The following is a 27,088-nucleotide window of genomic DNA, read 5'->3' as shown; positions in this document are numbered from 1 at the left end:
TGGGAGTTTTAATGTCTGAAAAACAACTCAAGGATATGGCTCAGGATATTATCTATAGCCCCTGAGGAGGAACTAAAGGTCCTTGACTTTGTTTTATGGCTAAACTACTGTTATTTTGTCTTGCTTGACTATTTTTCTTTGTTTTTTCATTCTTTCACTTCTCTGATTAAATTTGCTCTTTGGAACTCGAGGAAGACCTAGGAGGCTAAGGCTTTTTACTAACAAGAGGTGGGGGACCTGGAAAGGGTATTGCCTGTCACCAGGAAGGCCCTGCAGGGTCCTGTTCAGTTTCACGCATACAAAACAAGAAATACATGTATGATTTAACCAAAACAATATTAAGTTAAAAATGCTGTTCCATGATTTTTTTAATTCCATGATTTTTAACATATTAAGTTATTCAAAATAAGCTTTTGTTTGGTTATATTAAGAGTTTATTACTATCATTTATGAACATAATTACATGTTAGAGATAGAGACTTTTACTATATGTTAGAGTAGAAGCCTTAATTATCTATACTAAGAAGACATGGTTAAATTATATGTTAAAGCAATAATTACAGTACTAAGGAATCTAGTACCCAATGTTCTTTAGAATTTTAATTTGTAATGTTAATTAAAACAACAATATATTTTAAGACATTTCTATAAAAAGTATCCTCTTGAATAACAAGAATTTTGATAGTGAGTTGATTGGAGCCAAAGGAATATATTTAAAATTGCAATATTAAAAAAATAGACACTGCACATTTATAAATCGAGTACAATTTACAAAATACCTATTTGATTTATTGAGGTAAAGTCAAATGTTTATAAATTTGTACAGTTGGCTGAGACATTAGGGGGAACAAATGCCTACGAGTGTCAGACTCAAAACCATACATTTCTGCCTAACACTTCTTTTGGGCATTGCTTCATTTGGGCATTGCTAAACTTGACCCTGGTTTCATTTCCATTTCCCTCTTTGCTCTTCTTTTTCTCCCTTTCTTCCTTTCTCTCTCTTTCTTTCTTTCTTCCTTTCTGTCTTTTCTTTCTTCCTCTTTCTTTCTTTGAGGGGGAGGGGGTCAATTCTTATATATAAGTATTTTCAGCATCCTTTGGTACCAGGGAAAGATTATTCATACATCTGTCTCTTAGTATCTCAATCTCACAGACCAGGGTGTATGAACAAGATTTTAGTCCACTCACAACTTGAGTGAGAGAGGCTTCAAAACCAAGTCTCCCAAGTCCCAGATTGCAGTAGGTCACCTGAGGGGTTTCTGGCTATTTCAGTTTCCCAGAAAACACAAATAAAAGGAAATTTCTCAGCAGACCACTCTTGTTTAAGATGTTAATCAATTCTCCTTGCCTTTAGGTACATATGTGATGAAATCTAGGTTAACCTCAATGTGTGATCCAGGGAGCTTCCACATGATGGGAAGATTTCCTTTGATTAAAGTACGTTAAAAAGGTAACAGAAGAATCTTCTTTAAACCATTTTTAAAAGACTCCTTTTATTCAGATTGACTAAGAGTTTTCACATAGATGATAGTTGAGGGTACAAGCTAGAACAAAATTAGGAATACTACCAAATCTGAGACAATAGTCAAATAAGGCATTGCAGTTAAACCTTGATCATTATGGGCTATCATCCATCAGAGCTGGATTCATATTTCATGTTCTCCTCAGAGCCTGTCAGCTCAATTGAAATCAATCTCTCCAACCCTATTAGTCTTAGTACAGGCTGCTTTCCTTCCACGCATTTTTACAATCTGCATTATGTTAACACATTATTTTATTCATCTCCGAATCCCCTAGTACCTGAATGGGCAGGAGAGGCAGAGTTGTCAACGTGAGCCCAGCAAGTCAGGGTTGCTGAAGGCGGTAGTGACACTGTACACCCTGGGTGCTGACACACAGGTGGTAGACCAGCCCCCCAGGAAGAAGCCTGGGAGAGGTTTTCCGGAGGCATTTGACTTTCGTTAAACCCCTTCACAGGAGTCTTGCTAATTTAAAGCAGTGTACATTATATTGTCTTGTGGAAATATTTTCTCAGTAATACTTTTTGACTTCAGTCCAAGTAAGAGTCATTAAAATGTATGCATGTCTGGCCTTGTTAATCAGTTTTGAGACAATTTTGAGACAGTTTATTATTCGACTGAACTTGAAGCAAGATCACAGAAGTCATATACTTATTGATCAACTGCAGTATGTCAGTGTAGCTTTTAATTGCTCCCTCCAGTCCTGATTGCCAGGAAGAAAACTTCATAGATATTCTCAACACCCTCCTCCTGCCTCACAGGAAGCCTTAGTGGCATCCTGACATTGCAGTGAGCAATGGAGTTACCAAGGAACGTAAGATCCATTCTTTTCATTTTTTATCTGCCACATATAGCTTTTAATGATTACTCACTACAGAGTGTCCACCAAGTCTGAAAACAGGGGTGAATACACAATAAGTAGGTTATTGATATTATATTTCAATACATGATGAGATAATAGATCTGTACTTCCAGACTTTAAGGTCATCCTCTACTATGGTTAATTCTTCATGCATAATAAACATATACTGCCCCAACTGTTCTTAAATTCAACTATAGTTTTTTAAGACATGTACTTATTTTTTGCCATTACTTTTGCAAATGTCACAGATGTAATAGTGCTTTTTCAAAGTAAAATGAGCATTTAAGATGCAATATTAAAATAAGGTTTAAATTTATTTTTCCCAAATACTAAAGTAATGCATGCATATTAACTTTAAAAATATAAGAATGTACAAAGGCAGGGAAAAGTCTCCCATGATGCAGCCCTGAGTAGTAACCATCATTTGTGTTCAGGTATATCTTCAGTATTTTTCTATGCATACATTTTTACATATTTGAGATTTTACTTTATATAAAGTTTTATATATTTTTAGTGGATAATATGTCAAACATTTTCCCCTTATATTGATAATTAAAGTACTTTACAAGTACTTTTTAAGGCTTGCATATGTGTGCATTATATGTTATACTTTGTGTTTTACAATCAATTGAAATATTTCTCTATTATTGAATATTTAGGGTGTTTCAAATATTCCACTCATATAAATTACAAAGCAATGAAGATATTTCTATGTAAAATTTTCCAGTTAAAAACATATGCATATTTTTAAGGCTCTTAGTAAAAACTACTGAAGAATTTTCCAGGAAGATTGTACTAGTTTATAATTATGTGGATACTAATGTTAATAATAATATATATATTTTAAAATTTGTTAATTTGTTAAGTAAAAATTAATGTTAGTTCAATTTGGTAAGTTGAACACATTTTTCTTTGCTACTTATATTTTCTCACCTTTGAATTGTTTGTTCATGTCTTTTTGCATAATGATATTTGGAGAGTCATTTATCAGTTTAAATTAAGAAGACAACGTTTGGTGATATCTTTTGTAGATATTTACCTAGTTTTCATTTGCTTCTTAATTTTGTCTATGATACCTTTTAGATATGTATATTTTAACTTTTCTATAAAGCCAAATCTATTGATATTTTCCTTTGTGATACCTTCCTATGCTTTCAAGTTTAGAGTTCTTCCAATCCAGAGATCAGATAAATATTCACCTCTCTTTCGAAATTAAATTAAATTAAAAATTTACATATAACTGTTTGACCTCCTATGACTTAATTTGGGATGTAGTTTTTACATTAAAGTATATAGTAATTAAAGTATATAGCTGATTTACAATATATTAGTTTCAGTTGTACAATATAGTAATTCAATGTTTTTGTAGATTATTCTCCATTTAAAGTTATTATAAAATATGGGCTAATTCCTATACCTCTGTATCGTATTTATTTTCTACATAATGGTTTAAATGGTTGATCCACTGACTTTACTATATATTTGCCTTTACTTGGTGAGATATTTCCCTTCATATATTTTCCTTATTTCTTTCTATGGCCTTTTCTTTTTTGCTTAAAGAAGACTCTTTGACATTTCTTGTAAGGCTGGTCAAGTGGTGAGTTTTTGCTCGTCTGGGAAACACTTTTATCTCTCTTTCAATTCTGGATGATAACCTTGATGGGAGGGTATCCTTGGTCGTGGGTTTCTTCCTTGCAGCACTTCAAATATATACCACGACTCTCTCCCTTCTGGCCTGCAAAATTTCTGCTGCAAAAAATCAGCTGACGGCTTTACGGAAATTGCTTCCTTAGCCCCATGGTCTAGAGCTGCAGCCTGCTGTGGGCTGGGGGATGCACTTGGGCTGTTCTGGAAGACTGGCCAGAGCACCCGGTACTCTTCAAATATGCTGCCTCCGTGCTGGGACTGGGAGTGAGCAGTCTGTGTGCACAGCCTTTCAGAGCGGGGTCTCAGTTTTCTGTAGCCCTCTGCTAAGCCGCACCGGTTTTCAAAAGCAGCCAAGGGGCTTTCGTCAAGGGCTGGGGTGTCCAATGTGGGGCTTGAGCTCCTCACTCCTTAGGAGGGATCCCTAGGCTTGTGCGATAGCCCTCCTCCTCCAGGTGGCCCGCTGGGGGTGTGGACCCCGAGTAGACTGCCTCTCTTCCCCTCCTGCCAGTCTTCGTGTGTTTTTTTCTTTCTATCTTTGATTGTAGAAGGAGCCATTCTGCTCGTCTTCAGGTTGTTCTCAGAAAGAGCTGTTCTATATGTAGTTGTAGTTTTGGTGTACTTGTGGGAGGAGGTGAGGTCAGGATCTTCCTACTCTGCCATCTCGAAATGTCTGTAATGCTGAATATCTGATAGTGCTTGATAATTCTAATCAAACATTCGAATGAATCTAACTAAACTGATATTTTCTATTTTAAACTTAAAGGATAAAATTATGTCCATACTCACAACAGGTTTTTGGAAGTGCAGCGAGCTTTGAAGAACAATAATTGCGAGAATATTTATAAGGTGCTCTGCTTGAGTCTTTTTTCTTAGCTTGTTTTGCAGTTATTACACTTGATTTTACAGTGAAACACTCTACTTATTGTTGGGCAGGCTGAACTAACTCAGAGGTTGGTCAGTGGTCATTGTGTTTGCTGACATGGAATGAAACTTAATTTTCTGAAGAAGCCACTGTCGTTGATATAAATGGCATTCTAGTGACATTTTCTCCTCCGAATTTAGAGCTGCTGCCTGTCTTCTGAAATTTAATCTGAGACCCAGAGGGCCAGTGCTATAACAGGGGTTAAGAATAATGAATCATCCAGGGTGCCAATATCTGTTTCAAGTTCAAAATTGATTCACTGTTATTTAAAAGGGACTTCTAGCTTTCCACCAATAAATAATTCGTGTCTCACTGCTTTAAAGACTAGGAAAAAAATGTTTTTCTTTTTCTGCCTTGTTCTTCAGTGTATGGTGGTGAAATTCTGAAAATTATTTTGAATTTTGTGGGAAGGACATCAACTAATTTGCATTCTAAGTTATTTTCGCCTGGAAATTGAAATCAGTTTAAGAGGAATTTCATAAATCTAGGCACATTTAAATGAGCATCACTAAAGATAACACTTTTATGTGACGACGTTTATGACTCTGTGACTCAGACCAAGAGGTGTTTCTCTTGGTAAGACTAAGTCTCCACCTTAGATGTGGCAAGGCCAAGATTACAGAAAGACGACCGTACAGGTGGAACAAGAGTGGGAATCATCCCAGGCAGGTAATAGCAGTGCCATTTTGTGGTGAATTTCTGTCACATCTTATTCCCCAGGTGATAATCATAGCCCGCTAATGAACAAAATAAACCCCAGGCATGGAAAGATTCCACGTATTTGGGAAAAAAGTGAAATGTGCATTAATTACCCAGTCACTTTTAAATAGTTAGCTATGAGGTGTCGTGCAGACAAAATGCTTTTTCTATTTGTCTTCTGGTGGCTATTATCTGAACGTGGCAAGAAAATTAATATTTTTATTAATGCTGATGTTGATTGACATCAGCACTGATGTCAATGTTGATCGACAGTTTCTCTTTTTTATATATATAATCTGTGGCAAGCTCAAACTGCTGAGGACCCCAAAGAATGAGTTCTTTTTATAACCTTCAGTGCTCCCCTATCACTCACTCCACTTTTTTGCGACTTAATATCTTAAGAATATTCCTAAAAAGTCCAGTTTATGAATAAACAACAAGAAAACTGCTGAAGTGCCTAAATAGTTAGTAACTTTGCTATTTACATTCAATTACTTGGAAATATAATTGATTAATACTAGGAAAACTTGCTCTGAATTGTTCTAAGCAACGAGTTTTAACACTAGCAGCTGCAAACTGATTGAGCTTCAGGATCTAGAACTCACCTGAAGATGTGTTGTGTATGCATGTTTTTTCACATTGTATTTTTTCCCTCTTGCTGTTCTGTATATAGTACCGTGCAGAGATGTTAAATCCCTTAAGGACCTTCCAAAGAAGTTTCCATTATTCTTTCCACAGTCAGGGATCTACTCCCAGCAGCAGAAAAAAGTTTTTTCTTCTTATTCTAGCTGTTGGCTCATCAATCTTGTCTCAGCAATTTGCTGGGCATGAAAAATTAATTAGGTGAAAGTATTCTGTTGCTTAAAAACAACAACAACAAACTAGAGAATTCTGATTATGTGCCCTAATATTTTGCTGTCTTGTTAAAAATCTGATAAATTATTAATATTGATTAATATTAAACAAAAACGTCTCAAACCATATGTAAATATCTCTGACATAGATATTTAAACAAATGAAAGATGTTCAAGCTGTACCATCTCAGGAATGGGGAAGTTAAGCATCTTAAAGGAACAGAGTAACTCAATACACTAGCAGAAGTTCAGAAAACAGTACTCAAATTGCTTGCCAGAAAAACTGACAATAATTCAATAATAGATGGTTTTAATGGGTTTATTTAAAAGTAGTTAGTCCTATATTAATATGAAAATAAAATTATTTAATGCAAACATCTGTAGCGTAATAGTTGCTACTACTCTGATCTTGTCCTTTTCCTGGCTCTCTGTGAGATTAAGTGCATGCCTCATGGTTTTTGCACTTAATTCTACATTGTATAATCCTTTATTTCATATGAATGTGACTTGTCTTCCTGATTCGATTGCAGTCTTTCAGAGGGCAGAGAATTGTGTGCTTCCTTTGAATTCCAGTGACCCTAGCACAGTGTTGGGCATGTGGTCTGTATTTAATATTTTGAAAAAATTAAACCTGACCTAGTCATTTTGGTAAAGTGCTTTACAATAGGATTTCTTCTTTTTACAGACATATTCTCTAACGACTCAAATTTTGAAACCAAATCTTAACCTCACTCCATTTTTTTTACCTTGGCATGAATATTAAAGAATTCTCGCTGCTCTGTGTTACTTTGAAGCTGAGTTTATCATATCAAGAACAATTTATGGCACTTTCTTCTTATAACCTTTCAAAAAAGTATAATAGTCATGATCCGAATTTACTTGGAGCATCTGATACTCAGTGAAGATTTTCTTTTTAGGATGCTTCGTCTTAAAATAAGGAAGCCTCAATAATCATCCATGATCAAAATATTTTTAAAAATGCAGTGCTATTGCACAGAGCAGAATTGCTGCCAATGCTAAAACAAATGTTGTTAATATATATAGCATTTAACTCTAGTCTGTTATAGATGGGAAAGTTAAGTTGATTTATCTTTCTCTTGGAAGTCTGTTCCAAGCTGGCAGGTAAGTCTTGATGGAGATTCAGTAATGCAAAGTGCAAAACAAGTGGAGTTTTAGACTTAGCCCCTGCATTATTTAGATGTTTTCCGCTATAAAATTCTTTCTGCATTTCTCTTTCTGAATCCCCTGGCAGTAAGACCTTTCTCCTAAAACTGTAAAGTATTCTTTGAAAATGCCCAAACGATTCCATCTAGGTGTTACAGATCCGTGCACCTGGAGAAGGGAATCTCCTTGTCCAGCAGGCACTAGGTCAGTGGAAATTGGCTGCACCCGTCATTTCTCAACTCCCTGCTCTGTTCCAACTCTGTCACACAATTTTTATGACTTACCTCATTTAATCCTTACAATAGCCCTCCTGTGTTACTGGCTTCTTTTTGTGGATGATGTAACTAAGGCCCCAGACTTTTTTCTTTTTTAAGAAATGTAATTTTCTTTTCTTTTTTTTTAAATTAATAGATGTTTACTGGAGTATAATTGCTTCACAATACTTGTGTTAGTTTCTGTTGTACAACGAAGTGAATCAGCCATATGCACACATATATCCCCATATTTCCTTCCCTCTTGTGTCTCCCTACAAACAGCTCATGGAACTCAATATCAAAAAACAAACAATTCAGGGCTTCCCTGGTGGCGCAGCGGTTGAGAATCCGCCTGCCGATGCAGGAGACACGGGTTCGTGCCCCGGTCTGGGAAGATCCCACATGCCGCGGAGCAACTAAGCCCGTGAGCCATGGCCGCTGAGCCTGCGCGTCCGGAGCCTGTGCTCCGCAACGGGAGAGGCCACAACAGTGAGAGGCCCGCATACCGCAGAAAAAAAAAAAAAAAAAAAAAAAAAAAAAAAAAAAAACCAAACAATTCAGTTAAAAAATGGGCAGGAGACCTAAATAGACATTTCACCAAGGAGACATACAGATGGCCAAGAGTTACATGAAAAGGCCCCAGACTTTTAAAGGCACATGGTTTCAGGGGAGAGGAAAAGAGAGAGAAACCTTTAATCCTAATATGACAGTTATAAACTAATTGCTAAAAAAAATTTAAATTATATTTTGTAGGAACAAAAAAATCTCTTTATGAAGAGATTTAAAATCAATCAACATAGATTGTATCAAACTTCAAATTTTATAGCAACTTGGTCATTTACAAAATATTTTCTTCACTTTATTGAGGAAAGTTTCTGTCTTAATAACTACTTTTCCATGTCGATTTGAATAACTGCTTGTAATATGGATTTTAGTCCAGAGCCTGAAATAAAAATAGCCTCTTAATATATGTTGAATGAGTATGGGATCTAAAGAGTAATGCTCCTTTTATCCCACCCCCCTCAATCCCAGTCCTCTCCCCAAAGGTAACAGTTTTGTGAAATTGCATTTACTTTTTTTCTCTATGCAATAACATTCATATATATACACATAGACTGAGACAGGATTTTCACACCTTTGAATCATACTAAATGTATTGTTCCACTAGATTTTTAAATTTAAGAGTACATCTTGAATATATTTTCATGCCAGATTAAATAGATCTACTTTTCTCTTTACTCATTCTCTTACTTCCCCTCCCTCTCTTCCTTCCTTCCTTCCCCCTGCTTACTACAATATGCAGCAAAACGTTTGTGTAAGGGACTAATCGGATCCAAGAAAGAAAAGGCAGATTAAGGCCAGATCAGAACTTTTGGCTGAAGAGTTTGGACACTGTCCTCTAGGAAGTGGGGAGCACTTTGGAAAAAAAAATTATTTGGCAGCCATGCTATAAAAGTAAGGTAGAAGTGTAGAGAATGGACTTGTACTATAAGTGAAAATGTATTATAACCGCAGTCCTTTTTTTTTTAAGATTTTTTTTGATGTGCACCATTTTTAAAGTCTTTTTTTTTTTTTTTTTTTTTTGCGGTACGCGGGCCTCTCACTGCTGTGGCCTCTCCCGTTGTGGAGCACAGGCTCCGGACGTGCAGGCCCAGCGGCCATGGCTCAGGGGCCCAGCCGCTCCGCGGCACGTGGGATCTTCCCGGACCAGGGCACGAACCCACGTCCCCTGCATCGGCAGGCAGACTCTCAACCACTGCGCCACCAGGGAAGCCCTGAAGTCTTTATTGAATTTGTTACAATATTGCTTCTGTTTTTTATGTTCCGGTTTTTTGGCCACGAGGCATGTGGGACCTTAGCTCCCCAAGCAGGGATCAAACCCATACCTCCTGCATTGGAGGGCAAAGGCTTAACCACTGGATCACCAGGAAAGTCCCGCAGGTCCTTTCTTATACAATTAAAACATTCATCTTACAGTTAAAACTTAACATATTTTAAGTGCTTATATACATAGTAATCCATCACTGATTAATTCCCTCATAATTTTCCCAAGAGTTTTAGTCATCTCCGTTGAGAAAGGAATGGCATCATCCTATCTGTATTCTGGAAGGGTTTCTCTGGCTGCGATGTGGAGGAGAGGCTGTAGGAGGAAGACAGAAGTGAAGCAGAGAGATGGGATTGGGGACCAGGGATTATGGTGGCTTGGCCCCAGGGCACTGTGGTGACGTAGTGGCATGAGGTGAGAGCTGACCTGCTGGGAGGAAGAGAAGAGTGGTGTCCAGGATGAGTCCAAAGACTTGGGGCCAAAAACCCAGGAAAGCTGAGGGATGGAGGTGGGCAAAGAGGCAGTGCAAGAGGAAGGCATGTGAACTTTGTTAATAACTGTGGCATTCAGCATTAAGAGTTTAGTCATATTTATTCATGTTTCTCCGTGAAAATCAAACTTTTTGAAAGCTTGATAAGGTTAGTTTTATTGATTATTATTATTAGCAGTTAGGGGAAAAGCTTTTCTAATAGACCCCAAATTCAGGGCTTAAAGAAGAGGGAGGTTTATTTCTCCCTCAGGCATCACCCTAAAGCATTCCAGGCTGCAGGCAGCTCTCCCACAGGGGATATTGGAACTCCTGTTCCTTTCATGCTGAGGCTCTAACCTACCCTTTCCTAGGAGACAACGGTGCATTGTAAGTTGTCAGGACTGGGTCACAGATATATCTGGACTCCTGCCAGTAGGAAGGAGGACAGGACTTTGGAGATACATGCCCACTCTCTGGCCCAGAAAAGGCCCAAATCATCTCCACCTACATTCCACTGGTGGGAACTCAGTCACATAGCTACACTGTCTGCAAGGAAGTCTAGGAAATGTAGTTTAGCCATGTGTCTAAATAGACTTCTTTTCACTGAGACTGACTGTAGAGAATAGATTATGGTGGATACCTAGAAATCTCTGTTTTATAAACACATCATTTTCTTGAGGGCCTATTTTGTGTTGATGTCTGGCCACATTCAGGAGGTCTCTGTGTGTGTGTGCAGATAATTGTCAGACATGATATGTGTTATGACATTAAAATTTTGAGAACTGCTGCTGTAAGATCATCCAGTTGATTTTTTCCTGACCCTATATATAAGGCCCCGATAATAACTGATTTAGATTCATGGCTAAAATTACCTATCTGGGAAATTGTGCAGCACAGAGGACAAGGATGTCATCATTTAATAAGATGGGTCCTCGTTGTCGACCGACACATCAGCAACCTACTTTACAAGCCAGCCTCCTGTGAATTCTTCCAGCGAGAACTGGTTCACTCCTGAGCGAGTTGATGATGGGGCGTCAGGACGGGAAGTGCCATGGGTCAGACCCTGGGTGACCACAGGTGGCATTCTGTATGCTTGCCAGCTTCCCTCTTGATTCTTTCCCCCTCTTTCCCTCTCAGCTTCCGATAGCCAATGACTGTAAGCACTGAAGTCATTCTTTTATTTGGGAGATATCCCCCCTCGTTTAAACAACTCTTCGCAAGCCATTCAAGTGTAAAGAATTTCACGTATGAGGCCCTGCTGTCTTGACCTTGTAGACTAAAGACATCATCTACCTTGTCATGATCGCACAGTGGGTCTGTACTTAATGTTCCTGATATCATATCTTCCCTTTCTTCTCTCTCTTTCTTTTGCCAAAGCCATAAGGTTTTAACATGGAAATATAGACCCAGCAAGTAGAACCTTTTCTGAGCTCCATGCGATAGGTGAAAGCATATAAAATTTCAGGCGTTGTGTAACGGGAGCCCATCCCCCGTTGAATGCAGCTGGCAGGTGACGTGTTTTATGATGGCAGGTTGCATCCAATTGCAGTGTTTAAAATACGCAAATGTGTGACTTCCTTTTTTAAAGGTTCACTATTGTCTCTGTGTGCTTTTCTCCCTCTCCTGCTCTCAAGGACACATAGGTTTACATCTAATTTGCTTCTGCCCTATTACTGTCCCATTATGTTTATGCAAATGCTAATCCTTAATTTTTGTTCATGCTACTGTTTTCTGAAGTCAAATCACCACTTCTCGTGTGTGTCACAGGGAAGTCCCAGAAGACTGTTTGTTCTTCTCCAAGAAACCCTGCTCGAACGCCCATCTTTGATATCTTCTGTTATTAAGTGCGTTCCCAGGACGGGCCCCGGCTTCTTCATGCTCATATACTCTCAGAGAGACCAAACCTGAATGCCAACGGAGAGAAAGAAAACGCAGGTGGCAGTACCCAACCTGAGTCACATGGCTTAAGTAAGCCATCTGCTAACGTGAGCGCAAAGACCTAAGTCACAGTGTGAGGTGGCAAGTCACTCAGGAAGGAGATGTTTTAGAAGCTGAATCCATCCATCAATTTATTTATTTATTTATTTATTTTTAACATCTTTATTGGAGTATAATTGCTTTACAATGGTGTGTTAGTTTCTGCTTTACAACAAAGTGAATCAGTTATACATATGTCCCCATATCTCTTCCCTCTTGTGTCTCCCTCGCTCCCACCCTCCCTATCCCAAGCCTCTAGGTGGTCACACAGCACTGAGCTGACCTCCCTGTGCTATGCGGCTGCTTCCCACTAGCTATCTATTTTACGTTTGGTAGTGTATATATATCCATGCCACTCTCTCACTTCGTCACCGCTTACCCTGCCCCCTCCCCATATCCTCAAGTCCATGCTCTAGTAGGTCTGTGTTTTATTCCCGTCCTACCCCTAGTCTCTTCATGACATTTTTTTTTCCCTTAGATTCCATATATATGTGTTAGCATACGGTATTTGTTTTTCTCCTTCTGACTTACTTCACTCTGTATGACAGACTCCAGGTCCATCCACCTCACTACAAATAACTCAGTTTCATTTCTTTTTATGGCTGAGTAATATTCCATTGTATATATGTGCCACATCTTCTTTATCTTATTTATTCTTATTTATTCATCTGTTTATCATCCATCAATTTAAAAAGATAAATTTAAATTCTAAATTTCTTACCTTGGTGTACACACTGATGTTTGGTCGGTTGCCTCTGTCCATTGAGCCTTATTGCTGTGGCATGCCCTCTGCCATCCTGTCTCCCACACTCTCTGTCTCTGTGCTTGGCACACATTGAGGGCACTCAGTAAATATTTGTTGAATGGATGAATTAATTTGTGCTCCTTCCTTTGTGCCTTTCCTCAGCCTGGCATGTTTCTCTCCCTGCCCCTCTCCATCTAGTTGACTCTTAACTGTGAAGCCTTTGCTCAGGCTGTGTTCCTGATTACTTTTCTCCTTATAGTCAGTGCCCCTTCTCACTGCTCCTGTAAATTTTACCTGGCTTGCATTTAGCACGTCATTCCATAACTGTTTATTCACATATTTGTTTGCTTCACCAGCTTGTGAGCTCCTCAAGGGCAAAGATGGGATCTGAATGTCATTGGATATCCATCCAGTGCCTAGTCGGATGCCTGGACTTTGTCAATGAGTGAACTTATCAACCCACAATAAAACGAAACTGTGGAAGAGACCAGAATATTCTTTGTAGTTAGTAAGTTCATTCTCTTTCCAGTAGATAAATTTGCTTGGGAAATTTAATGGCCACAAAGATTTCTAAGTGGATATGAATCAAACCCAAGGGAACTGGATGGCTTTCATGGATACTTTCATTACATTTGGTGAGTCACGCTTCTCGTTCCAGAATAGAATATTGATCCTGTCAAGCAGAACTAAATACTCACGACCATCAGCACAACTTTCCCCTGAAGAGTGCTAGACACTTACTGGGATTAACTTTCCAAAACCCCTTTGCCTAATAAGAATGGACATTTATTATTTGTGACTGCCCCCAAACCTATACTTTGGGAATTTCTCACATTATGAGTTTTGACTGCTAAAGGTTAAAAAGAAAAGCCATGAAAAACACCCTAACCTAGATTCCTTTGCAGCTTGGGACAGGCATGGGAGTTAAGTTCCACTAATCAGACCACATGCATCTAGGCTGGGATTTGGAAGTAAGTAGCGTGAAAAGGCATTCCTGCACAGGAAACATGCCTGGTTAGCGTGGCGGGCAAGGCATGTGGTTCATCTGGTACCCAGTCCCAAGTGTTGTCTGCGAATCGTGAGGGGGCTGTGGTGTGCTTGCTCCTGCATCTGGGATGGTATCCATCCAAGATGCTTGGCCCTTTAGCCCACCAGGGATTTCTATGAGTGACTTAATATCATTTAATTATTTCCTGCTTAAACTAGCCAGGATAGATTTTATTGTTCCGCAACCAGCATTCCTATCCAACGCTCTCATAATGTTTCTGTAATTTTAATAGCTATTTAATAGCAAGAGAAATGTTGCTTTATAATCATTCCCGTGAAGGCTTTTCATCCTTGAAGTCACGTGGAGAGTATTTCTTTTATGGCCTTGCCTGTTTCTCTTAATTTCCATCGCTTCTCTCATTGACCATTCATTAAAAAGAACATAAAACAAAGCAAGATAAAGCAAAGCAAAATAAAACAAAGACCCATTTAATCAGAATAGAATAGTAGAAGGAATGGGATCTACAGACAGGAAGAACTAAGTTTAAGTCCTGGCTCTGCTACTTACTTGTCCTGCGACCTTGGACATTTTTCTTAACCTTCCCGGGACTTCTTTAGAAGAGGTTGAATCACTATTTATCCTGCAGGGTTGTTGCTGAAGTGAAATGAGGCAATGTATATACATTTACTGTCTGGTACACTGACAGCCACTAAATAGGAACTCTTCACAAGAGTGCTCTGGACAGTCTTGATTGACTTTGAAAGACATCCAGGAAGGCAAGACTTGTTTCTCTATTAGGCCAAGTTCCCCTGAATTTATGACTCTTCCCTAGTGAAGCTATTGCCTACTGAGTTAATTCTCAAATTCTTACCATGGAATTCAAAATCTTTTGCCTGGTCCTATCTTGCCTCTGTAGCCTTATTCCTTACAATCTGTTTGCAGGAGTCTTTGGCATTAATCAGCCCAGTTCACCCTTCCCACCCACCATGTGTGCATTCCCACTCCTCCCCCCACTTCGTTATCCCTGCTCAGGCTGACCCCCTTTCTTTTTTTTTTTTTTTTTTTTGTGGTACGAGGGCCTCTCACTGTTGTGGCCTTTCCCATTGCAGAGCACAGGCTCCGGACACGCAGGCTCAGCAGCCATGGCTCACGGGCCCAGCCGCTCCGCGGCATGTGGGATCCTCCCGGACTGGGGCGCGAACCCATATCCCCTGCATCAGCAGGCGGACTCTCAACCACTGCGCCACCAGGGAAGCCCCTGACCCCCTTTCTTGGACTTGCCCTTTCCTTCCTCTCTGCCAAGCCAAGTCCAACCCCTCTGGTATAGTCTAACTCAAGTTCTTCCCTGAAAAAACACTCTGATTTCTCCCCATATTGATCAATTTTGATATTGACTGGTTATATTGAGTATTTTAACTGTTAAAAAATAATGTATTTATAAGTGATCATTTCAAGAGTCTACTAGCGATACTACCAACGTCAATATTGTAGTTATAAAGGTCAAAAGAGAAGATGCACAGGTTTATTTTTTTCAAGTGACAGTGTGATTATTACAAGCATGAAAATTATTTCACATTTGTAATCTTTTTATGATAGCGTATCCTTTCTTGGACAGTAAATTACCTCCTATTAGGATTAAATTCACACTCTATGTTATGAAAGCAGAGCATATACATCAAGAGTCACTGCCAGCACTAAGTGGAGATTTTTATAGACAAATAAGACATACTAGAATATATAACAAGCAACAGCTTTCAAACTTTTGGATGAAAAACTGAATTACAGACTTTATTTGTAGAGCTTGGTAACATATATGACACATCATTCTCTGGGTGATTTAGACTCAACGGGAACCTCTTTGGGATGGGTGATTTTCAGTTTCCAAACTGTAATTATAAACTCTGATGGTCTGAGTCACATAATTATTTCATATTCTTCCAAAAAGGGTTTTGGCACTTTTGTGTCAAATATTTATCTTGTTCAAGCCTGTTTTCTTAAAGAATCTTTTCCACTGAGATATCTAAGCTAATCGGCAAATTGATTCAATGGAGAAAGCTTGCTTTATAACCAGAATTTTCAAAGTTGAAAAGGAAATCATACACCCACATTATTGTTCTTATTTCACTTTCAGCATGGAAATGAACAACTCTCCCTAGGAAATTAAGATGAAATGAGTTTAACTTTTACATTTCAATTTAAAATAAAAACATGAATTAGCAGACAATGCAGTTTACATGGATCTTTTCCTCATGATGTTCAGATGCCTAGTGAAGTCTTTATTAGGCATCACTAATGTTAACTAGCTTCAGGTGGTATAATTCACATATATGACTTATTCAAGGAACTGGTTGCAAAACAGAGTCCCTGAGGGGAACGGTTCCACCCTGGCTTATTCCTTTTCCATAATACTAGCTTCTGTTTCTATGGCAACTGCACATCCTGGTTTGCTGTTTGCATAAGATGTCTTTTTAGATTTATTGAAATAGATTCAAATAGTTAAAACTAATAGTAGCATTCTGCTGTGAGTATAATATCACATAGACATTTTCACAGTTGAGTTAATAAATCAAACCTTATTATGGGAAACTGTGCTGCTATAAAGTGCCAATTACAAGTAGGGATTATGTTTTTGAATTTCTGTACATTTCTAAAACACTAACACTGGAACTCAAAGGTGGAAACGGTTATTTAAAAATCATTTGATGTAAATTAGATAGCTAGTGGGAAGCTGCCGCATAGCACAGGGAGATCACCTCTGTGCTTTGTGACCACCTAGAGGGGTGGGATAGGGAGGGTGGGAGGGAGGATGACGCAAGAGGGAAGAGATATGGGAACATCTGTATATGTATAACTGATTCACTTTGTTGTAAAGGAAAAACTAACACACTATTGTAAAACAGTTATACTCCAATAAAGATGTTAAAAAAAATAAAATAAAATAAAAATCATTTGAATAAAATACACCAATAGAAAAATGGGCAAAGTATAAAAATAATTATGTGCATGTGTGTGTGCATACACACACACACATACACACACTACATACATATATAGCTAATAAACATAGAATGTATGCATAAATATTGTATATATCTATAAATAATATATATCTAAAATATTATACATGGCTAATAAACATCAAAATACATTCAACCTCACCAGTAATCAAAATATGCAATTTAAAACAATAAAATATCAATATTTACCTCTTTTGTTAGCCAAAATGAAAAAGAATAATAAAACGCGGTGGTGGAAGAGTTGTGGGGAAATAGGCATGTGATGGGACTGTTAATGGGAATATACATTGGTGCTAGTCTCTGAAGGGCACATTGACAATATGCATCAAAACCTTAAAGATATACAAGCCATTTGACCCAGACATTACACTTCTAGGAACTCATAAAGAGATAATCTAACAGCAGTATTTATTATGCTATTGATTATGACGAAATAAAAAGAAAGCAAATATGGAAATAAGCAAAATGTCTGCTTAGGGAAGAGTTATGCCTCACCTGCTTTTGCTCACCACTGTTTCCCTAGTTCCTAATACAAGGTCTAGATGCTCAATATCGTTGTTGAGTGAATTAAGATAATGGCATAATTAAGATGTTGATGGTATAGTTAATTACCTGGAAAAATGTCCGTAGTATATTAAGTGAAAAAAAAATGACAGAGAGAATATAAAATGTGATGACTTTGAAAAAAATCATCACCATATCTGTACATGTGTCAATAAACTCTGAAATAATACATACCATAATGACAGAATGAAAACAGTGATTCAGAAGAAATGAACTGTGAATGTGAAATAGTTTTAGAAATATCTTAACTAATGTGTTTTGTTCATATTTTCCTTCTATGTATGTACAGAGAATGACATATAATAAAAATTGATGCCTGAACACCTCTAAAGAAGTTCTTCCAATAAATATAAAATGAAAATTCTACACAAGAAAACGTTAGATCATAGTTCAATGGCAGTTTCATTTTGTTTTGTTTTTTCCTTAGAGGCATATAAAAAATAGTGTGTCTAACAACTGATATTGTTGCAGGTGGGATGAAATATTGTACCTCTAGACTAAACTATTGTAGTGATATTTTAACTGGTCTCTGTATCTCTTTTCAATTCATTCATCTATTCACAGCAGATTTACCTTCGAAAGCATCAATCTAATGATTGAATTTGCCTTTTCAGAAAATGTCAGTTCTCCTTTGAGTACAAGTTAAGATCTGTTATGTGCTGAATGGTTGCAACCCCCAGCCCCCAAATGTATATGGTGAACTCCTAACCCCCAAGGTGATGGTATTTGGAGTTGGAGACTTTGGGAAGTAATGAGATTTAGATGACATCGTGAGGGTAGGACCTCCATGATGGGATTAGTGCCCTTATACAAAGAGGAAGAGACATCGAAGCACTCTGTCTCTCACTCTCTCTTTCTCTCTCTCTCTCTGCCATTTGAGGACAAAGCAAAAAAAGTGGCCATCTGCAAACCAGGAATAAGACCCTCACCAGGGAATTGAGTTGGTTGTCACCTTGATCTTGAACTTCCGAGCCTCCAGAACTGTGGGAAATAAATTCCTGTTGTTTAGGTCACCAGGTCTGTGGTATTTTGTTGTGGCATTTTGTTGTTCAGCCTGAGCTGAATAAGACAAGACATGAACTCTTTAACAGGGCACAGAAGGGGCCTCCATGCTGGAGACTTCATGAGTTCCTCAGCCATTTGCCACATACTCAGCACATCCATGATTCCGCACCCGATTCCCTCAACATCCTCTGTCCCTTTCCACCTCTGATCCTTTGTTTATATTCATCTGTCTACCCAGGTTGCTCTTCTAGACCTGCAATCTCAGTCTCTGCCTGAGGAAATCCCTTGCTTGTTTCAAAATCACCAACTCCATGCGGCTTCCCAGACTGTCTTATTCATAAATGAATTGTCCTCTTACTAGGATGACATTATTGGACATTGATTATAGCACTTAATAAAGTCAGCCATGTTTAATTGCTGATTTTGAACACATCTGAGTCTAATCTGGTCTTATTTGGCTTTTTCTTTTCTACCTTTTCACATGCCCAGATCCTGTGCACAACACCAAACAAGTACATGATAAATGTTTATTGGGTCAGTGTTTGATTTATTAAACTCTCTTATCAGAATTCCAGAACTAATGTTAAAATATATTTAGATGTATTTGAAAATATAGGTTTCTCCACAAAGTTAAGACAATCTGAGCCTTCACACTTTATTCCAGCATGAGAATTTCTGCACTTGGTTGAATACAGGTTATTAAAAACACAACCACACAGTAATCATAGCACTTACTATGTACCAGGTACTGAGCTGAATATTTTACAGGCATCATGGCATTTAACTCAATAAGAATTCTATTGTGTGGATACTATTATTCCTTAACATTTTACTGAGGGGAAAAAAAACAGGCTTTGGGAGGTCAAGTAGTTTCCTTAAGATCACCCAGAGAGAGGAAATAGAGCCAAGTTTCTGACCCAGGTCTGTCTGAATTTAGTTGATACTCTTAACTTCCAAACTATAGTGCCTCTTAATACATGTTGTTATTTAACATTTTACCCTGCCTTTGTGAAAGTAAAAATAATAAACAAGTGACTGCCATTTGGAGCTACAAATGAGAACAGCATAACCTTTTCCACATCTGTTTGATTAGATTTGGTACTTCTTGGATTCTGAGTTTCTCTGTAGCATCGAATGCCTTTGCTGCAGTTCTCTCATGTTTTCAGATTAAATACACCATCATAAGAAAGATACATGGACATATTTTCACTTTCAGAAATTATTGCATAATTTCCCGGTGATTTCTACTTCCTTAAAATACTTCACGTGAATATTTCACGTAGATAATTCTGAAATTTTCTAGGGACAAATGAAGACTTAAATCTTAGACTTGAGTAACAGTGCCTTAAAGATATGTGAAGACTAGAAAAAGGTCCATGTACCATTAAACTAAATCAGATGAAAATGAAACAGGTTAATAACACATTCCACAATGGAGAAGAAAACAAAGGCTGTTTTTGTAAAGGCATAAACCGTGAAGCAGGATGCTGCCCAAAGCTTTGCAAATCACATCACCTACACAGTAACTTGTCTGCCCGAACATCTGCCCGAGTAGTCAGGGCTCACCCTGTACCCCAGGGGCCACTCTTCTCCTGCTCCCTTTTCCCCCTCAGTGTAGACAGTCTTTATTGGCAGGTGTTGAGTGCAAAAGAGTAACAAATCCAGAGGGATGGGAATGGAGGTGCGCCATGGCTCTCCTCCCCGACGTGAGGATCGCGTAACCAGGCCAATGGGGTGGAAGCCCTTGACTGTGGTCACCTTGGGCCCAGCATCCCCTGGAGGGCAAGCTCCCAGGCAGGAGGTCTCCTCACACCACAGGGGAAGGGAGCAGCACCCCGGCAGGGGCACGGGCTGTGTCCCACCCCAGGCTGCTTGGTTCCTGCCCACCAAACACCTCGACAGTTTGCAGGAGGGGTGTCAGGGGACTGGGCTACACCAGGCAACTATGCTTCACCAGGTCTTTTTTGTGGTCTTGAAAATTGCTGCTTACAGTGCCCTATTCATTGTATTTCTTGACTTTCTGTCATTTATCATTTCTCTTTTGAGAGAGATAAATCATCAGAGAAGACTTGATTCATCATTGGTCGTGCCCCAAATGCTTATTCCACTATGAATTACTGGGTTAGCTCTAAGAGTGAAGGTGTGGAAATAAATATATATATATTTCAAGGTTAAATATTTAATACAGGCTGTTTGACTATTCCTATATAGCTCTCTATATTTTACTTTTACATCATTGGGAGATTTCAATGGCCTCCAAAGACCCCCTTTGTTTAATTATCTTTAGTTAAAGTGTAGTTTACTGACTCATTGCAACAAAAGCAAACACACGCCCCAGGGGACTGTGTGGCCCCTCAGTACGAGGGTGTTAGAACAGGCTTAATGTTATTGTCTTTATGAAATCTTATCTAAATAGCAGGAGGAATGAAGCCAAGCTTAAGCTGTAATTAGTAAAGCTGCAGCACTCCTATCAGTCGGGATAGGGGATGTTAGTGATTTTGCTGACAGTGTTTGGACAATGTTCTTGTCTGTGTCATTGTTCAGACATCATTTGGAGGTAGTCTTGATTGTGTCATGATCCATCAAAGTCACAGAGTGTCCATGACCGATGTGGCTGGTCTGTGAAATTATGTCCAACTGGAGAACACCACAACTTGGCCCTGTCAGGCCAGCGTCTAGTAACACTAAGGCCTAAGAGGTAATGCCAGGCTGGCTCCTGACTGCCAGGGTCTGCTTTGCTCTTTCTCAGAGTCCATAACCAAAGCTTAGAATCACTCAGGTCCGAGTCTGTGTCCCCACGACCCTGGCCTTGAGTAACTTCTCGTGAATGTGCTCAAGGAGTGTTGGTTGCGATTGACTTCTCCTTTCTCTCTGACCCCAGGGTGGCTTTCGGCTGAATAATCAGAAAATCTTTTAAAAAAAAATCTAATTTTAAATCTACTTGGGAAATTAAAAAAATTAGTGAAATAAGTTTTCTTGGTTCCAAATATACTGCTTTTCAGCTCAGTTGTCTTAACTAGCATATTTTACCAACACTAAAAATAATTTCTAGAACAAGAACCTCTGAATATAGATGCAAAGAGAGCTTTTGTCCTCCTTATTTTAGAAATCAATTCCCCACTATTTCACTATAAAATCTTTAAAAGACCATGATGAAATACTGATACTGATTTATATACTGAACTATTTCCTTATTATTGTCCATTAACCATTTGCAATTCCTACCATGAAGTACAGTACTGGGGGCAGGGTAGGGGAAACATTTCCCCCTTGATTTCAAGCTCAACCTTCTTCTAAGATTAGCCTTGGACATAACGGATTAAAAAAACCATCTCCAAGGCAACCTTGAGAGAAACAATGATCACAGTTTATCACATGGTTGCCATTCAGAAAAGAACTCTGATGGCAGAGGTCATTCATTCACCAAATCATTAATTACTTAATTTAATGTGTGTTTGTTGAATTCCAAATCTGAGCCAAATTTAGTGCTCTGTACTAGAACACCAATGGTGAACAAGAACAAGCAGGTCCTCTACTCACATGGAGTTTTCTTTTGAGTAGGTGAGACAGGAATCAAACATGCAAATTAATGCCCATATAATTGTAAACAGAAGTCCTCTGATTTTTAAAAAAATTTATTTTATTGAAGTATAGTTCATTTACAATGTTGTGTTAATTACTGCTGTACAATAAAGTGATTCAATTATACATATATATATTCTTTTTCATATTCTTTTCCATTATGGTTTATCACAGGGTATTGAATATAGTTCCCTGTGCTATACAGTAAGACCTTGTTGTTTATCCATTCTATATATAATAGTTTGTATCTGCTAATCCCAAACTCCAAATCCATCCTTCCCCCACACCCCACTCCCCTTCTTGGTAACCACAAGTCTGTTCTCTATGTCTGTGAGTCTGTTTCTGTTTCGTAGATAAGTTCATTTGTGTCATATTTTAGATTCCTCATACAAGTGATAGCATATGGTATTTGTCTTTCTCTTTCTGATTTACAGAAGTCCTCTGATTGAAGGGAACTGGTTTTCATGAAAGCATGTAACAGCAGGACCTGAATTAGATGGACTTTCAGGAAAGGCATTACTGGGGAGATGATCCCAGAGCTAAGAAAGAGGGGTAAGTGAGACAGAGGAAGAGGGAGGGAAGGATGGCTAAAGAATGTTCCAGACAGAAGAAAGAATAACGACCAGACTTCTGGGCAGGTATGAGTGGAGCTTGTGTCATATTGGGTTCCCTGGAAACAGACTCTGGGATGGAGATTTGCGGTCAGCTGTTTATTGGGAGTGCCCTCAGGAATCACACTTGTAAGGAGGTGAGGCAGGCTGTGGAGCTGGGGTGACCCTCTGAACTGCCTCAGACTGAACCCCTGCACCCCCTGTGGACCTTCATCCCCAAGGTGGAGGGTGGCGCCTTAGGTGAGCCTGCAGAGGGCAATTCCCAGCCTGAGACAGAGCAGTGGACATTTGCAAGCCACACCCTGGGAGCTGGGGAAGAGTGCCTCGGACCTGGAGGAGGGGCCGGTAGGGTGCCACAGCCTTCACTGCTGCTGGCCCCATGAGGCTCTGTGGCTGGACATCGGAAAGCTGGAGGGAGAGTGAGGGGTAGGACAGAAGTCGGAAGGGTGGGCAGGAGCCAGACTACAGAGGGCCCTGGAAGCTGTCTGAGGGATTTCAGACTTTATCTTAAGAGCTAGTGAAGGGAATCAGAAGAACAAGGGATGGACACAGCTTCAGGCGGGTAACGCAAGTCCCAGGCCATGCGATCCCCATAAATTGCAGGGTAGCTGTCCCGTATGTTTCTGCCTCTTTCACATTGGCTCAGTGACCTCTACACTCAAGGACATCCATTTCAGCCCTCCCAGTTCGCTTTCAAAATTCCCAACTCAGAAGCAAGGTAGAAATATAAAAGAAACGAGTGAGATAGGGGGTGAAAAAATGAGGAATATTTGTGACTGTGGGCTGAAAGATATTTGTTCCATCTAAAGGTATTCAAATTCAAATGTTTCAAAAAGCTGTGCAAAACATGTTACATTTTACTGGCTATTTCCCCACTGGCTGTGGAAGGTAATATGTAATATAAGAAGTCCATGTCCTTAATGACACATAAAGCGTGTTACTGTGTGAGTCTGTCATAATTGGTGTCAGTTGACCATGTTTAGTTAGAAAGATTCTGTTTCATATGTAGGTAGCTCTATTCTGGATCTCTACAGTCCCTAAACCCCTAAACTCACATGAAAAGGACTTTCATAATACAAACCAGAAAAATCAAGTTGATCTAGTAAAACCACATCACAGGCTTGATAATAAGATATCAAGAATGTACACTTTGTGTGTAGGTGTTCCATCAAATCTGGATGCTGTTGCTATGAATCATTCTTTATGCTCTAATGCTCTAGTTATGTGATCCTTCAGGAACTCCCAAGCAGCGGCAGAAAAGATTCTTACTCGGATCCTTCCCCTGGAAAGATGAATGATGGTAATTCATAAAAACCATGGCCAGCTCTTGCCTGAGAGTTTAATAGCATTCCCTTTAGTAAGTTGCTGTAAGAATCTAATTTTTAGCCTATTCCTTTGTGAAGAAGTTCAGTGTAATTTCCTGATATCTCCTGTGGCCTCCTCCAGAATGAGTTGTCTTCCATATATAACATGATGCTGGGGGTGCCATATTGCATAAAGGTAATGCTCTGAGGTGTTTTTCCCACTGAGTGATGCTACATAGGCCAGATTCACAGGTGCAAAACCACATCTGGCTGTCATTCTAGACCTTCATCTCTGTCTCCTCACAATCAATCAATCATTTAATCAATCAGCAAGTCTGGCAAGTTCTACCTCTTAAGTGACTCTCTTCTCTCCATCTCTTCTGCTATCACCATTGACAAATCTACCACCATCACCCCCTGGTTTGACTCCTGTACCACCCTCATGACTAGTTCTCTAGTCTCCTGTACCCCTCCAGTTCAGCTGGGCAGTCTGCAATTGATTCTCCCAGAGTTTATTCCCCCAAATGCAATCTGATCAGGTACTCCCCTTGATAAAAACCCTTTAGGAGCACCTATCGCCCTATTTAGCCTGTTCATAAACCACTCACCACTCCTATCTCCACACACAACTCTGGTTTCCATGTTACATAGAAGGAGACTCTTCCATTGGTCCTTAGGAAAAGTCTTTCAAATGGTAATATAGCCTGGACACGATCAGCAGTTCTTCCAGTTGGAAGCTTGTAGGAAGGACTACTCTTCAGAGGAACAGTCATAATTATTTCAAAGTCATACTTAATATCTCACCTTTGCATTTTTGAGAATAGAGTGAATCATTTCCCATATGCAAAGGCCTGTTGAAACTGTATAATTCAGCAGACCTTGATATTGTATTGTATTTTATTGATAATTACAAAGATGAGTAAAATAAAACACCTAACCCTGGGGTGATTAAAATCTATTTGTGAGATAGAGACTCCTAAAAAACTAATTACAACTGCAACCTATTCTGTATTTAAATTATAATGAAATAGTATGGGAAAAACACAATCCATTCTGACCAGGGTACCAGGAAAGATAGCATTTGGACTGGGTTTTGGAGTAGAAGGAGTATATTCTAGATGAATAGAATCACAGCAAAGGAGCTCTTCCAGGAATAGAATCTTAGGCATACTATGCAATCATTGGCAGGAGGACAGGATGATGGAGAGTCAGAGTGGGAAATGGGTTTGGGAAAATGAATGAAAGTTAAAGGATGGGGATTTTAAATGCCATGTTAAGGATTATATACTTTATTCCATAGGCAACAGAGAGGTTTTGAAGGTTTTTAAGCAGCTGTGACTTATATTTTAGAAATGTTACCCAGCTGTGAAAGGGAATTTCTAGAGGCTACCGACTTGAGGCAAGATGGCAAGAAAAGGGAAATAGGGCAGGGGTAACTGGACTCTAAAGAAGAAGATAGGCATGGCAGGTATTGAACGTATAATTGATGAGTCTTGGCTAGGGGTTGTATATGGCAGTGAGAGGAAGAGAGTTGCAAATATCCTGGTGTTTCTTGTGGCTGTGGTATCCAGTCTGCAAGTTGACTCCCCGTGGTCCATACCTCCTGGCATTCCCATGTTTGTGTAGTCACCTATCAGACTGCACCAGGGTTGGTCTCTTTGGCCAATACAATATGGCAGAAGTCATGGTGTGTGACTTTCAGTATTAGGTTATAAAGTCACTGTAACTTCTGTCTTTGTTGCCCGTTCTCAGATATTTGCTCTGAGAAAGCAGCTGACTTCTAGTGAGCAGCCCTATGGATAAAGCCACATGCTGAGGAACTGAGACCTTTTGACAATAGCTGTGTGAGTGAGCTTGGAAGTCATGTCTCCAACCCAAAGGAGACTTCATATGGCTATGGCCCCAGCTTGACCACAAGCTCTGAGAGATCCTGAGCCTGAACCATGAAGTTAAGCCATTTCCAGAGTCGTGACCCTCAGAAACTGTGTTGGAGAATAAGTGTTTGTTGTCTCCAGCTGCTAAGGTTAGGGAATCTGTTACATAGCACTAAATGACTAATAAACTGGGTAACGGGGCAGATCTAATTAGCTAAGGTAGAAAATACAAAAAGAGGAACCAGTATGCCAAGGAGATGAAACACTTGGTTTTCGATGTGTTTTGGGGTTGTGCCGTCTCTCCAAGTCTCCACTCATCTGGTGTTTGGGAACAGATGTAGATTTGGAAGTCACCCACCTGGTAGAGAGTGGTGGTTCTCAAACTTAAATATCCATTGAATCGCCTGGACCTGGAGGCCTTGGTAAACAGATTGCTTAGCCCTGCTTCCAGAGTTTTTGGTTGTAGGTCTGGGGCTAGACCCTAGATTTGTTCTTCTAAGAAGTTCCTGGGTGAGGCTGATGTTTCTGGTCCAGAGATCAAAGTTCAAGAACCACTGGCATAGAGTGAAATTGAGAAGAAAACCCAAAGTGATAGCATTTATTATAACTAATAGTTCTTTCTCTCTAGTACCATATAAACATCATAGAGCTAAAATATTTAGCCATTAAAGAATATGAATGTTTAAAATTATTGACCAAAATTAAGGCTGGGAACTGTTGTAGATAATTAAAAACAATGTACAAGGTGAAAACTGCATTTCCTTGCTCTATAAGGTACATATATAGTCAACACCTCAACTATGGATTTACAATGAACTTCTTTTTCTTTATTCCACTATTGAATTTTGCTCTTAGTTTTGTATTTATAACTTGCAAATGAGTTTCAGTTGGACAGTGAGTACATGTGAAAAAAATCCAGAGAGAACTTTCTATAAAATATTCAATTATGTGCTATAGGACTTTCATATTTCTAAGATTGCTGGAATAAATCTCTGGAGATTTTGCTTTGACAACCAGGAGGACTGATTACATAAGACCCCAGATCAAAGCTGCATGGTGTAGAGCTCTGCATCTCAGCAGCTAAGGCATGACAACCAATTAGAGGTGAGGCCATTTTCATAATGAATAGCTGCTACTCAGGGATAAAGGGTTGTATTTCTTAACTCTTTTGAAAGTTTACAATGTGTACCAATTAAACATTTGAT

General features: G+C 39.1%; 1 protein-coding gene across 1 annotated transcript in view; it reads left to right on the top strand.

Annotated features, from left to right (window-relative positions):
- EPB41L2 (erythrocyte membrane protein band 4.1 like 2) overlaps positions 1–22,589 on the top strand; it is a 392,946-nt gene extending 370,357 nt beyond the window's left edge. Inside the window, exon 24 of the mRNA XM_067010758.1 lies at positions 22,529–22,589. The gene's annotated coding sequence lies outside the window, so the exon portion shown is untranslated. The remainder of the gene's footprint in view (positions 1–22,528) is intronic.
- Positions 22,590–27,088: the final 4,499 nt, after the last annotated feature.

The sequence above is a fragment of the Kogia breviceps genome, chromosome 13 (assembly GCF_026419965.1).
Source record: "Kogia breviceps isolate mKogBre1 chromosome 13, mKogBre1 haplotype 1, whole genome shotgun sequence".
Lineage (NCBI taxonomy): Eukaryota > Metazoa > Chordata > Mammalia > Artiodactyla > Physeteridae > Kogia > Kogia breviceps.
The sequence above is the reverse complement of the archived record's forward strand: the minus strand, read 5'-3'. Positions and strand labels throughout refer to the sequence as shown.